Consider the following 14521-nt stretch of genomic DNA (forward strand, 5'->3'; position numbering starts at 1 on the left):
CTCATTATACCACTTGTGGTTTTTATTTGAAGAGAGATGAAAATAGAAAGAGCAAGATACATGTTGTGGCATTTCAGTAAAACCTACGAGTTGTAACAATAAAATGTGCATACCTATACAATATTAACGAAAACTATGGTAGACTATTACAAATTAATCACGAAATTAAAAAGGCGCCGCTACGCGTCTGTCGGATTAAAATCTAAAACGTTTGACCTCCTTAGCAACCATTGGATGGAGCCCGGAATAATTGTCCCCTCTCTTCCGAGTGAGCGTCAGTCTTTGCAATAAGGCTAGTGTTGTGCTCGGCGCTCTGCAATAGAAGCCTTGTTGCAACCTCCCATGAATCTTTTTTTCTTTGAAGCAAGACTTATGTTGACCGCAACCCAGTGAAACAAGAGCCATGTTGCAATCTTCTCTGAACTTTTTTTTCTTTTGAAACAAGACCCATCTTGCAGAAGCACACTACGACCATCATGAGAACATCACACGTGTTTCAAAAACATAGCTTCTATTGCAGACTATTGCAAAAACACACATAAACCTAACCCATGTTGTAGTCCAGTGCAACAACACAAAAAATTTCTAAAACATAGCCCTTGTGGCAGAAGTGCGTCGGAGGAGCACCACAGACATTGTCGAAGCATGACTGCACTTTGTAACTTCGATGGACCTACCCAGACACGAGGTGTTACTCCTTCAATTAACTAGCATATCCTACATGCCTTTCTAGTTGGCTAAATAGTGAGTAATGCTCAAGCCGCTAGTGGTATTCTAGAAGTGAAGCAATAAGGAAAGTTGTAGCATCTCAGTTGTGGCACCATCGTTGCAGCAATGACGATGAGCTTTTGTAGTGTTGCGAGTCCCCGCTGCAGCAACGGCATCGGGCATTGCAACATGTGTTGGCTTGCAGCAGCAACATCTAATGTTGCAATGGTGGAGTCTTTCACCGTCGTATATCTGATTGCAGCTACGGGGTTCTTGCTTGCAGCGGCGATCATGCGACCTTGCAACGTCATGCCTTGGCTTGCAGCAACATTTATTATCCTTTGTGGAAACAGCGACGCCAAACGCCACATCCCGACTTGTAGTGGCGGAGCATCCTCGCAACATCGTCTTCCGGGTTGCGGTAGTGCCGGTCCGATGCAAAGCCATTGCAACAAGTCGGCGCGTATGATATAGCATTGCGCCGACTTGTGACAACGACGTTGCGAGCCTTGCAACATGGCGTTCCTACTTGTGGAGGATAAGCTTTTGCGACAAATCATCTCCTTTCATGCAACATCATGCCTACTTGAAGCACCAACGGTGCATGCCTAACAACGATGACTTCGACTTGTGACGGCTAGCCTTTGCAACAACTCGACGTTGGCCACGCGACATCGCGATGGACTTGCAACAACGAAGGTGTGGCCTTGCAAAAACTTCCGTGGCTGCCATGCATCATTGCGTCTAAGTTGCAGTAACGATGGTGTTAGCCTTGCAGCGTTGCCCTCCTACTTGTGGCGACTAGCCTTTGCAACAACTTGACACTCGCGAGACAACATCGTGCCTGACTTGTAACAACGACGATGTCGGCCTTGCAAAACTTCGTGCCTCGTATGTAACATGTCTGAGTTGCAGCAACGACGTTGTCGGCCCTGCAACTTCGCACCTCGACTTGTGGCAACTAGACTTTGCCACCGCTTGGCGCCCGCCATGCAATATCGCGCCCCAAGTTGCGACAATGATGGTGTCAGCCTTGCAATGTCGTGCCCTGATTTGTGGTGGAGCATGAGTGTCACCAGCCACTCGCAACAACTTCGGCCATTCATTATAGCACGAAAAGATCTTACTTGCAAGAGGGAGGACGTTGACCTTTCAATGCCACAACGTGTCCTGACATGTAGCATAGCAGGATTTGCAACGGCACCATTGATTTTTGTAACGCGGCATTCCAGGTTGCAGCAGTAGCTTGAGATATAGATATTTCCTCATCACATGATGCTTGCCAAAGGAGAAAATAAAAAGGAATAGAGAGAAAAACTTTGCCTCTTGCATGAAAGTAAATACATAAAAGTAAAAGATAAGCCCTTCGCATAGGAAAGGAGAGGCTGCCATGCGCTTTTTGTTTGTATGCTCAACCCCTTAGTGCAAGAGAATGTCACATTATATTGCCCCTTGTGATGGATTACCCAGAAAAAAGCTTGTTGTGTTTCTTTTGTGAGAAAGAAAAAAGAAATCAATGTTGAGCAGAGAGGAGAGTACCCACTGCCGAGTAGTACACAACAGAGATGCATTAACCATCGGAAAAAAATCTGATGCCAAGCCTACAATGCATTTATGAGTACATTTCCACGACAAAACAAATTGATGCCATGCAGCATACGTAAGGGCATCTCTAGTAGAGCCCTCAAACCCTCGAACCCTTAAAAATAACCGTTTTTTATAGTTTTCATCGAAAAAACGGCGTAGAATATAACCCTTAAACCCTTAAAACCGTAAAAAAAAAAGAGGTCGAACCCTCAAACCCCTTCCCAGCCTGTAGAAGTGAGGGTTGGGGGGGGGGACTGCCCCCAACCCGCACACGTCTTCCCAAATCGCGCGGGAGGCAAAACTGCCTCGCCTTCCCAGCTCGTCCCGCGCCGTCGCCGCCATGGAGGGTTCCGCCCCGGCCGCCGTGCCCGCCCCGCCCGCCCCCGCCTCCGGCCCCGTCCTGCAGCCGACCGTGGCCGACGTGGTGGCGACGACCCACGTCGGGGCCAAGCGGCGGCGGGCGGGCCTCGCCCCGCCGCCTGTCGCCTCCCCGACTCCCGCCCCGGCCACCGTCTCCGACCCGGCCGTCGCGCCCGCCCCAGCCACCGTCCCCGCCCCGGCCGCCGTCAAGAAGAGCCGGCCGAAGGTCTCCTCCCGTGGGTCGCGAGGGGCTTCCTCCAAGGCCGTCGGCGCGTCCCCGATGCAGAAGAAGGTCGCGGCGCGGAAGAAGCCCGCGGCCCCGGCCGCCGTCGTCGCCGAACCTCCTACCGCCGCGCACCCGGTGTTTGAGGAAATGGCAACCCCATCCTCGTTCATGGACCTCCTTCAAGACGCGGAGGTGGACCTCGAGGCTCCGCCTCTAGAACCCTTTCGTGAGGAGGTTGAGGAAGATGAGGAGGATGAAGGGGATGACGAGGAGGAGGTGGCCGAGATAGGGGAGGAGGCATTCACCGCCGCTTCCCGCCCACATGCGCGGTCGACAAACTACACCGAAGTGGAAGATATCCTCTTGGTTCGTGCTTGGGCATCTGTGGGGATGGATGCAACCACCGGCACCGATCAAACCGGTAAAAGGTATTGGCACAGGATCGAGGACAACTATTGTAGGATCAAGCCGAAGAATAGTGGGTTCATCTCTCGCAGTTACCGGTCGCTTCAAGGCCGGTGGGAGTTGATGAAGCCCGCGTGTGCTCGTTGGAGTGCGGCCATGGACCAAGTGAGGGATGCACCACCTAGTGGAACCGTGGAGAGTGACTATGTGAGTACATATCTCTTCACTATTTTGATGATGTGTGTGTACTATGCTATTGGTGGGTTCTTATGTGATTATGTGTGGTTGATAGGAGATAATTGCCGGCATGAGGTACAAGGAGATGGCCGCTTCCAAGGGCAAGCCATTCCCATTTAAGCATGCTTGGGCAATTCTTCAAACCTTTGACAAGTGGAAGTTGAGGGATCAAGAGACCGCACCCAAGAAGTCGGCAATGCTTACGATGGATGATAGTGAAGATGAGGAGAAGGAGAGGAACTTGGGCAAGCCCGAGGGAACCAAGAAGGGTAGGCAAAGGGTGAAGATGGAAGGAGAGGCATCAAGCCTAAGGGAGAAGATGGAGCAAATGATGAAGGCAAGAGAGGAATTGACAAGGAAGACATTGGAGACGAAGATTCTTATCACCGAGAAGAAGAAAGAGGTCAAGCTTGCACAAGTTGAAGCAAAACATGAAAAACAAAGCGCAAGGCCGACTTGGAGGAGAGGATGATCAAGGTGAAAGAGGCAAAGGTATGGAAAGAACTCATGGTGGAAGAGAAGGAGCACATGATGATGTCCAAGAAGGACATGGATCAAGAACAATTGCAATGGTGGAAGGACTACAAGGAGGACGTCACAGAGAGGAAGAGGATATTTCGTGGTGCGTCCTCTACTCTTCGAGGTGACACTCCGTTGAGTGGTGGTGGCGATGGCGGTGTGGATGACTCCACCACCGGCGACAATGGAGGTGCTTGATTGACGTGAAGTGATCTAGGAAATGGCGCCAAGTGCAATTTTTTGGTGATGGTGCCGATGAGAGGGGGAAGATGATGATTGTGTGATGTAAAAACTATTAAACCATGCATCAATGATCTTTATTTTCCGTGTTTGTTTGAAGGTTTATTATGTTTTTCTAGTAAAAATTATGCAATGCCAAAAGACAGTTTTAAGGGTTGGGTTTGAGGGTTATAGTCTTTGCCCCTGTTTTTCAACCCTTAAAAGTGTCAAAAATGAACAATTCTCAACCCTTAAAACTGATTTTAGATTTAAGGGTTTGAGAGTTCTACTAAAAATGCTCTAAAGGGAGAGACACATGTGGGAGCACAACACCTTGAGAGCAGCCTTGCTTCGTCGCAGGAGCAGGAGCCCCTCACGAGACGCAGTAGTGGCCCCCGTCCGGTACACGTGGTTAGCAGGGGAGGCGGCTTACACATACCTATTATCATTCGACTGAAGAAAAGAGAAACGTTTTCCTAGTGCTATTTATCCACGTTGACCCCGACGAACTTTTTTCCTGACTTCGCCCCTGAGCAAAGGCTGGGTATTCCCTAATGAAAAAAAAGTAAGAAAAATTAACAAGTCAAATCCAAATAAAACATAGTCGCACACACAATAACTTTTCGAAAAGAAGGCATCGCCCCGGCCTCTGCATCGAGTGATCATACAGTCATTTTATTAAGTACGAAGTAGTCTGAACGAAATACAAAGAAGTCCGAGAAGCCAAAGGGAAAAACATGAAAAAGAGTTACACGGCGATCATAACGCCAACACCGACGATATCCATCGGTATACATGACTATGGTCCAATTCTATTAGCATGCCGCCATCCATATCGGTTGAAGATAACCTAAGCTACCATCTTTCATCGGACACATCCAGTAACCCAATAACATGTGAATGCTAGTAGGCGGGCCATCGCACACACAATAATAAGGTACATATATAATCCGTTACAGTATCCAAATGATGAATTCAGCAGTCACGAGGCTGACACTGTGAATGCAGTAATATATGCACACATACTGGAGCTGGTACTCGCACAAGACAGTTTAATGTTCAAAAACCACTGGATAATCAAGTCGAATGGGAAGTTGTTAACTGGTACTCGCAGCATGGCCATGTCAGGTTGCTGGGTTGCCGGCGGTGCCACTGGCACTGGAGAGGAAGACCCGACGGAGATGGTGCTTGCCGGCGTAGTGCTCCTGGACGTTGAGCTCACCTGAGAGGTGCACGTCGCACATCTCGCACCGCACGTTTATCTCACCGGCGGCGCCACTGGCACCGGAGACGAAGACCCGATGGAGATGTTGCTTGCCGGCGTAGTGCTCCTGGACGTTCAGCTCACCTGACAGGTGCACGTCGCACATCTCGCACCGCACGTTTACCTCACCGGCGGCGTTGGCCACATTGTTCCGGTGCCTCCTCCCCTCCTCGTGCTGCCTGAGGTTGAACGCCGTCATGCACCGCACGCCGCAGACGCGGCAAACGATGGAGGGCTTGTTGCCTGCCGCCGGGTTGGCTGGGGACCTTGGGTGAAGTGGCGGCTTGGAGCTGGTGTTCACCTGCCGAGGCGGCATTCTGGCTGCTGCGTCCGGGGCGTGGGGAGCGTATGGCGCGGCCGGTGTCGTAGCGTGCTGCCGCGGCCTCTGCTTCGGCGGTGGGTGCACCGGCACCGGCACCAGCGCTGCCTCGTGCTCCATCTGCGGTGGCTGCGGTGGGTGCACCGGCACCGGCACCGGCGCTGCCTCATACTCCATCTGCGCTGGCTGCCCCTGATATTGTGCCAGGGCCGGTGCCGCCGGATGCTGCCCCTGATATTGTGCCAGTGCCGGTGCCGCCGGGTGCTGCCTCGGCGGTGCCAGCGCCTGGAGCTGATTCTGCGGCAGCTGACGAACGCCGGAGGCACCAGGAGGCAGCCATGTTGCTTGCCTCTTTGTCCCTGCGCGATGCGCAGGTGCAGCTGGAGGAAGTGATGCTAGATTATGTACCTGAAGAGGGGAAAAAACATGATCACTGGAATGCAACTGTACAACCGATGCAGGTAAATAATGAGACCATTCATAGAAATCTTGAGAGCACAGACAAAGTATAGCAGGAAATTTACTAGTAATTCTTCTTAAACTGAATTGTGTAGCAGGAAATGTGATGTACAAACAGGTTTATACTCCTACATATAAAGTTGTACACAAATTTTCTAACTAGACAAAATTTCCACCTACCATGTGTTTCAATGACGAACTTCTCATGAAACATCACTAAAGCAAATTAACGGGATATCGACTAAAGCAACTAATGGAATAAATGCAGTAGAACTACGAACTGACGCTTTCTTTGAAACAAATAACAGAACTATCTTGCATACAGTGTCTGTTTCAATAGGAGAGCACCTCTGCGTAGAGGTAGTTCTATCTTTTATCTCTGAACCATGTCTCCAAAATGCGTAGAAGTTTCCACTAATAAGACATTTCTATATATATTTCAAGGAACAAGTATAGCATCGTTGGAACTACTACTTGTTTTCTTCATATGCTGTTTGTAAAACTCTTGATTGGGATGGTTCGAATTAAAAAAGACTCCTAATCAAAATGCCAACTACTATAGTTTCTCTTATAGCTGTGACTGGAATAATAGTTCAGACTTCAGAGAAGGGTTGAGCCTACACTTAACCGTTTAGCTTATGTATGTCCTGCAAAGATATACACATGCAGCCATATGAGGATGATGATGTTGAATTGGCTTGCTTAGCTTATGTTATCAGGACCACATCTTCTACAATACCGTTTCATCATATATATGCCAAGCAAAAAGTGACACCATCAGACAATCAAGGGAGATGTGCAATTTTCTTGCCAAAAACGTTTCCGCCGACGCCCCTGGGCGCCCCGAGCGCGCTAGGTTTGGGTTGGGACCGTCGGGGCCAATTTCGATCCGGGCCGGCGAAAAACGGGCTCGTGGGGGCGCGACTGGGCCCTTTTTTGCCCGCCGACGGAAAAAATGGTCCGGGGAGGCTGTTGGGGGCGCGGCTGGAGATGCTCTCATATCTCCCTTGCATTTAGTTTGTTACATTCGGTACCGAGCTACCCACCGGGTAATACATAAATCTAGGCATCTCGGTTTACGACTTTGCCTATAATATTTAAAAGGTTGTTTCATTTATATAATGAAGTTGAATGTCTTTAATCAAGAATCTGACGTGCGCTTTGCTATCCGCTTTTTTTCTTTGTCATGTTAAAAATTCCTGTCTCTTTATCATGTATTGTTGGTGTACTAAGCAACATCACCATAATCTTTGGGATGTTTGTCTCCTACCGAAAAGCAGTGTCGTGGCCCTTGGCATTCTCATATTCAGCATAAAATGATATTCATAGCTTTTTCAAAGGTATGTGAACATGTTTTCTTAGTGTGCACAAATGGTTAATTATCTATTGGATAAAAAAATCTGAGTATTTCATCAAATCGACATGTGAGAATTTTTATGAATATAACCTTAAAGTGAAAATTAGTTTATTTTGTCAAAGTATGTATATCTTCTAATTTGAATGGACGTTAATTTTTTATGTTAAGATTATAACATGCATTGCACGTGCAAATTTACTAGTCGCTAAAGCAAATTAACAGGATATCGACTAAAGCAACTAATGGAATAAATGCAGTAGAACTACGAACTGACGCTTTCTTTAAAACAAATAACAGAACTATCTTGCATACAGTGTCTGTTTCAATAGGAGAGCACCTCTGCGTAGAGGTAGTTCTATCTTTTATCTCTGAACCATGTCTCCAAAATGCGTAGAAGTTTCCATTAATAAGACATTTCTATATATATTTCAAGGAACAAGTATAGCATCGTTGGAACTACTACTTGTTTTCTTCATATGCTGTTTGTAAAACTCTTGATTGGGATGGTTCGAATTAAAAAAGACTCCTAATTGGGACAAGAACATCACCCAATACTACCTTTCTTTATCGTCCATGCGTATTAATTCTGGCTTTTGGTGATGAAAACACTAGGTTAAAATTCTGTACTTCCAGGGCTCAACAACGCATTTTGCTGAAACAAATACCATCCTAGAACGAGAGCTTTTTTTCTATTTGATTTGAGGAAGCACAATTAGGAAAAAAATAAAACTTCTAAACAATCACCAAGCTGGCCGTCCTTACTGTGGTGCAGAGGACACAACGATACAAGCTAAAATTGTCATGTTTAGCTCGACACAATGTGCTAGTTTCAAAACATGCTAAAGCAGTTCTGATTAGAAAAGGATAAAGCAGAAGAGAAAGCGACGCCGATTTGTGACTCACCGGCGGATGAGGAGCCTGGTGATCTGCACCGCCGGAAGCGCGGCGAGCCCTGATCGCAAGCTTACGGCGCTCGATAGCATTTTTCAGGATGATGTCCGCCGCCGTGTAGTCTTCTTCTTGGTCGCTCTGGACCTGGCATGGTCGAGCGACACCGACGCCCTCTTGATCGTGTGGTTTGATGACCTGAAGGATCGGCATTGCAGAGAGCAAAGCATTTCAGTTCAGGAACTCAAAAAGGATGTCTAGCACTGGAGCAGTGAGAAGGAGAGTTTGAAAACAGAAAGGGATCACGATTTGACACAGCTACTCACCGTAGGAGCTTTGATGATCTGAAGCCTGCTGCGCTGGGTAGCGTTCATCCGGACGTCCATGTAGTCTTCTTGATCGCCGTGAACCCGACCTGATGGAAGCGACGTCGACGCCCCCTTGGCTTCTTCCTTGATGATCTGATCGATCGGCAATGCAGGAACTTAGTATGTTGGCTACTCAAAATGGACGTGGAGCTTGCAGTGACGGGAAGGTCAGTCCGAATGAATGTGGTTGAGTGGGAGCGAATGGATTGAAGAGTTAATGGAGAAAAAGGAAGGGTCCACCTTTTTTTTTTTTTGAACGTAACGGAAGGGTCCACCTGGCCTTACAAGTTGCCCCAAAAGATCTAAAAGATGAGATATGGCACTCAGATCACGAGTAAAATTCAGTGACTGGTCCTTAAAATTCACTCTAGTCAATATATTCAAAAATACTCGATTTATGGTCACTTTTCTTTTGCGGGAACCAGATTTATGGTCTAAACTCACCTCAGTTTATAGCGACGGTCACCTGATACGTTTGTACATTGTATTCCGCTGATGTGGCATATACTTTGACTTGACCGCCTCCGAGGTGATAGTATGGCAAATAGAGGGGTTTTCTGTAATGGAAACACTAAAATTCTGATTTCTGATTTTTCTTAGGTATGGTAAATCTGACGTTTTCATGATAATTTATATTGACACTGTGGTAGTAAATTTAGTTTGCAAGCACGACAATTCTTTAAAAAAAAAGACTCGAAGGGTTTGTCATACTCGTCAACTAAACTTGCCATCCTCGGAGAATATAATTTGCCATGAAAAATGTTTTGTTTGTCATGGTAAAAATCTGACGTCAGATTTGTAGTGGTGTATTATATTTATGTTTGACATCATAATAATATTGAATTGTGCTCTCGTAGACAACTGCTATGATGTGCTTGCGACGCGAAGATATGGGGATGTGTCCGAGCTGCATCTTGACTGGTGCGTGACTTGCATCAAGAGTGAGTTGTCCAACCACAACCTCGGTTATTAAGAATACACACTCGGACAAAATCATTGAGCATTTAATGACTATGTCTTGTTCATCCCTAAGGAATTCCTTTCCGCTATGCCTTCACTCACTGATGTTCAGGATAGCATTTCACGATCTCCTTGCTCCTTGTGGACCGATCTCCGAGATCCTAGGTACCTACATGGCTTAGATCGAGAAGAATACAAGAGACAACCCCGTTGTAATCGAACACATAGAAATAACGTTAAATATTCAAAGTCATTTCATCGATCCTTTGTACAAATACATTAGGTTGTAAGGTCATGTCTGAACCCATTACCTTACCGACTTACTCACACATGATGATCGGATTGCAAGATGAACTCAATGAAGAAGAGATGAGGATTAACGATTGATTGATAATATGTCTTACAATATTTGTTGGTCATTAAACGAAAGGTAATTGTACAAATAACGTTAAACATTCAAAGTCATTTCATCAATAGGGATCAGTATGAATGTCCATCTAAGGCCCAATAACTCTCCACCACTTGGCTTCTTAGTATTTTCTTTGGCCCGTTGATGTTTAGTTAATTATAAAAGCCTCATGGTCACTATTAAAATCTTTTATTATTAGTTTAACATCTTAGGAAACATTTTTCACCTATATATATTAATTTTTGGTATTACTTGGTAAACCCCGAAACTCTTCCGATGACTCTGAAACATTTTTGGTTTCTCTCAAAACTATTTCTATATTCATGAAACTTCTTCATAAATATTCCCTCGGAACTCTCACTCCACTAACACTCATAAGGTTATAATTCCTTTAAGCATGTGACCTTGTAGGTTTGATAAGACATAGACATGAACAAAACCCCTTTTGTTCAATGATCAACAACAAAACCGTGGATAATCATATCGATCCCTATGAATAAATGAATGCCATTTGAGTGAACCTTTGGTTATCATGTGCTATTCCCTTTGCTTCATGATATTTTATAAAACCCGAGGTGAGATACATCGGTATCCTCTTGAGTCATTATCATGCTTACTATATCAGTCTCCTCTTTACCGGTTTTGTTCTTCTTTATCGTTGACATGTTTTGGCATTTCTATGACCTAGTCACCTGTGTTTGACGAGACGATGATGGGTGACATCACATCGAGGGCACCCTAAGAATATATTTCCATCGTCGGAATGTAGCGACCCGACTCAAGACGAATCAAGCCTCTGGTGTTTCCGTACCATCCCAAGATCATGCTGGTACACACTCAGTACATAATGTATATATTCAAGAGTTCAATCACACAACTTTATTAATCGAAATCTCATAAAGAGTACTTTATTACAATAAAGGATTACAATAAAGTGGCTGAAGGCCATCTCATGAGATATCTAACGAAGACTAGCGGAAGCATCAGGTAGACGAGTCCATCCGACTCCAAGGGCATATGTCGCTGAGCGTAGATCGTAGCCTCACTCCTGGTCGGAAAAGTACTCTGCAACATGATACGTTGCAGCCGTGTAGGTCAGCATATTGAATATGCCGGCAAGTCATCAAAGAGAGGAGTAAAATAATAATCAACTATCTCTACATGCATATTTGGCCGGTGGGGCTATGAGTTTTGCATAAAGCCAGTTTTATCCTACAACAAGAGGGGCTGGAAACAAATTATTACTACATTGTTTGTTGTTAACGAGATGGTTCCGCCAACCAATTCTCGTACCCGAATAGTTGTTAATACCCACATCATTATTAAGTTGTGTCGAGAGTTCAGGGGAAATTTCAATGCCTTCGGCTCAAGTTGTCCATGACCGTGGACACGGCTAATCGATTAGGTTGGGCACTCTGCAGAGTTTTGCACACGTTCCCCACAAGATTTGATCGCCTCCGGGTTTGTCCTCGCACTTCAGGGTGTTTGAAGACCGGATGATCAAAACATGGTCTTTCAACGGGTCCCTCTGAATCCCTGTCGGTGCCCATCCATTCCTACCGTTCTTCTACATCTGCTAGCACCGCCTGTCCAGAGTCGCCGCGTTGTCCAACCAAGACAGAGCCCATAATGACTTGTGGTTGTGCAGGTAAACCTTGAGTCTTGAAGTCTCCGTCCGTCTCTTCGAGCCTGGGTGAAGCTTTCCGCAGGATGTCATGGCCTCTCCAGCATCCCGGGCATCCACTGGGTTCTCCAGGGAGCCGATCAACCGTCCTTCACCCAGAGTTGCATTTCGTCCGAGGTCTTGAAAATCTTGTCTTAACCGGTCTTGATTATTTAATCAACCTCGCATCACTCGTGTTATGCACTCAACCGAAAACCCGTTTACTCAAGCATAGCAAATATAAAATTGTCGTCCCGGGGCCAAGTATCGGGGTTGTTGTGTGCCTACCACATGATACTACAACTTATACTAAAATTTCCAAGTACCTAGGCAGCATGCAATTGGGCAAAGAAAGGTGAACTACCATGCATCGAAAACATAGGAAAATAACATGATCAAAATGACTTGCCTTGATGATAGTTGTCTTGATCGAGCGCTTCTAAGTAACACGCTTCGCACTCCGGATGATCTACCGATACAAACACAAAACACACCATAAGCACTACAATCAAGCAACAAGTAAAAATAACATCACAAGTAAGGATTTGCTAAGGCCTAAGTAAAAGAATTCAACACGCGTTACTAAGGCAGAAACTTGTTTCTGTTAAAAACACCAGTAAAAATACTTTCAAATTTTGAAACTTCTACCACAGTAAGATATAATCGCTAGGAAGCAGTAGCAAAAAGAATCAACTCAAAATCATTTTTTAAACTCCTGGAATAGGCAAAACAAGGTTGAAACTAAATCTGATCTAACTTATATTTGAACATTTCAAACATAGACAAATTATATGTTTTTAAAAACTACAGAAAAATTGGAGTCTACTGGAACAAGAATCAATATCATTGGACTTCGGGATCAAAAGTTATGGCCAAAACAAAACAGAAACTTTTCTGTTTTTGCAACTAGACAGAAAAAGAACTAATTTGCTAACAGACGGGGGGGGGGGGGGTATACGTGGCGCGCTGTGATAGGCTAAGGAGTGTTTGTTGCTAAAGTTAGGAGCAAACGTCCGTGAGCTAACAGAAACTACTGGCTAAGAGTTAAGTGAAATAAAACTGACGGTTTTCTGGGCTAAACCGAACAGTTACCCTACTTCTAATCTACACCGTAGAATATAGATCTAAGGGCAAACCAAGAAAAGAAAAAAAAGAAACAGGAGGAGGGCCTCACCGCAGCAGTGGCTGGGCACTCCGGCGAGGTGAGGGTCGCCGGTGAGGGGAGGGTCTCCGGTGGTGGCGATGGGGGGGGGCGGCGGCGGCTCGGCGAGGTGGCGGTGGGAACGGGGTGCGGCGGCTTTTATAGCCGGGGAGGGGTGCGGGGAAGGAAAGGGAGAGGGGTCCGAGAGGATCCGGGGTTCCAGGGGAGCTCGGCTCGGGGTCGGGCATGTTAGGAAAGAGAGGAGGGAGAGAGGTGGAAGGTGGCCGGTGGGGAGAGGGGGTCGACCAGGGGGGGGCCAGGCGGCAGTGGGTGGGAGGGGGCTCGGAGGGGTAGGGCGGCCGAAATTAGGGGATTTCGGATCCCGGGCTGTGGGGGTGGCGGCCCACAGCCTAATAAGCGCTCGGGCGGTTGCCTAAAAAAAACACTTCCCTATTTTATATCTTTTCCGAAACAGAAAACAAAAGTGAATAAAAAGGAAATAAATCAAATATTTAATATAGAGTATTATATACCAAAAAATCAGAAAAATATCCTCTACCCGAATAACATTTTTTCAAAGCAAAAATAAAAACTTTAAAAAATGTTTTTTTTAGAAATTCCTCAAAATGCTTTATTTTCTTTTTGCAAATATTTTTGCAAATAAACTTTGTATTTCTTGGCTCCAATATTTCAGAAATGCCCGCACTTTGGAGGGTCATTTTCCTCCGCTCGCTCTCTTGCGTGCAAGAGAGTATTTCCCCGAGCATTTCTCGTGTGAGGAAAAATAGAAATGTAAAAACAAAAGTCGAAAGAATTCAAATGCCAACTTTATTTCAATCAATATGCACAGATGCTTTGCTACAATGTAAAACATTCCCAATTAGGAAAATTGGGATGTTACAAACCTACCCACCTTAAGATGAATCTCGCCCTCGAGATTCGGGTTGGCTAGAAAATAGGTGCGGGTGGTCTCGACGAAGATCCTCTTCTCGTTCCCAGGTGGCTTCTTCCTCGGTGTGGTGGCTCCACAACACCTTGCAGAACTTGATGATCTTGCTGCGGGTAACTCTGTTGGCAGTCTCGAGAATCCTGACGGGTTTCTCCTCATACGTCAGATCACTGTCAAGCTGTATGGCCTCTAGGGGCACTGTATCTCTCAACGGAACATCGGCCATCTCAGCGTGGCATTTCTTCAACTGGGAAACATGGAAGACATCATGAACTCCGGACAATCCTTCCGGCAGTTCCAGTTTATATGCAACTTCGCCTCTACGTTCAAGAATTTTGTAGGGGCCAATGAAACGAGGTGCTAATTTTCCTTTCACACCGAATCTCTTGATTCCTCGAAGTGGAGACACCCGAAGATATGCTCGGTCTCCCACTTCGTACGTTACTTCCTTGCGTTTGCTGTCAGCATAACTCTTCTGTCTGG

Source organism: Hordeum vulgare, chromosome 1H (genome assembly GCF_904849725.1).
Source record: "Hordeum vulgare subsp. vulgare chromosome 1H, MorexV3_pseudomolecules_assembly, whole genome shotgun sequence".
In the NCBI taxonomy this organism is placed as follows: Eukaryota; Viridiplantae; Streptophyta; class Magnoliopsida; order Poales; family Poaceae; genus Hordeum; species Hordeum vulgare.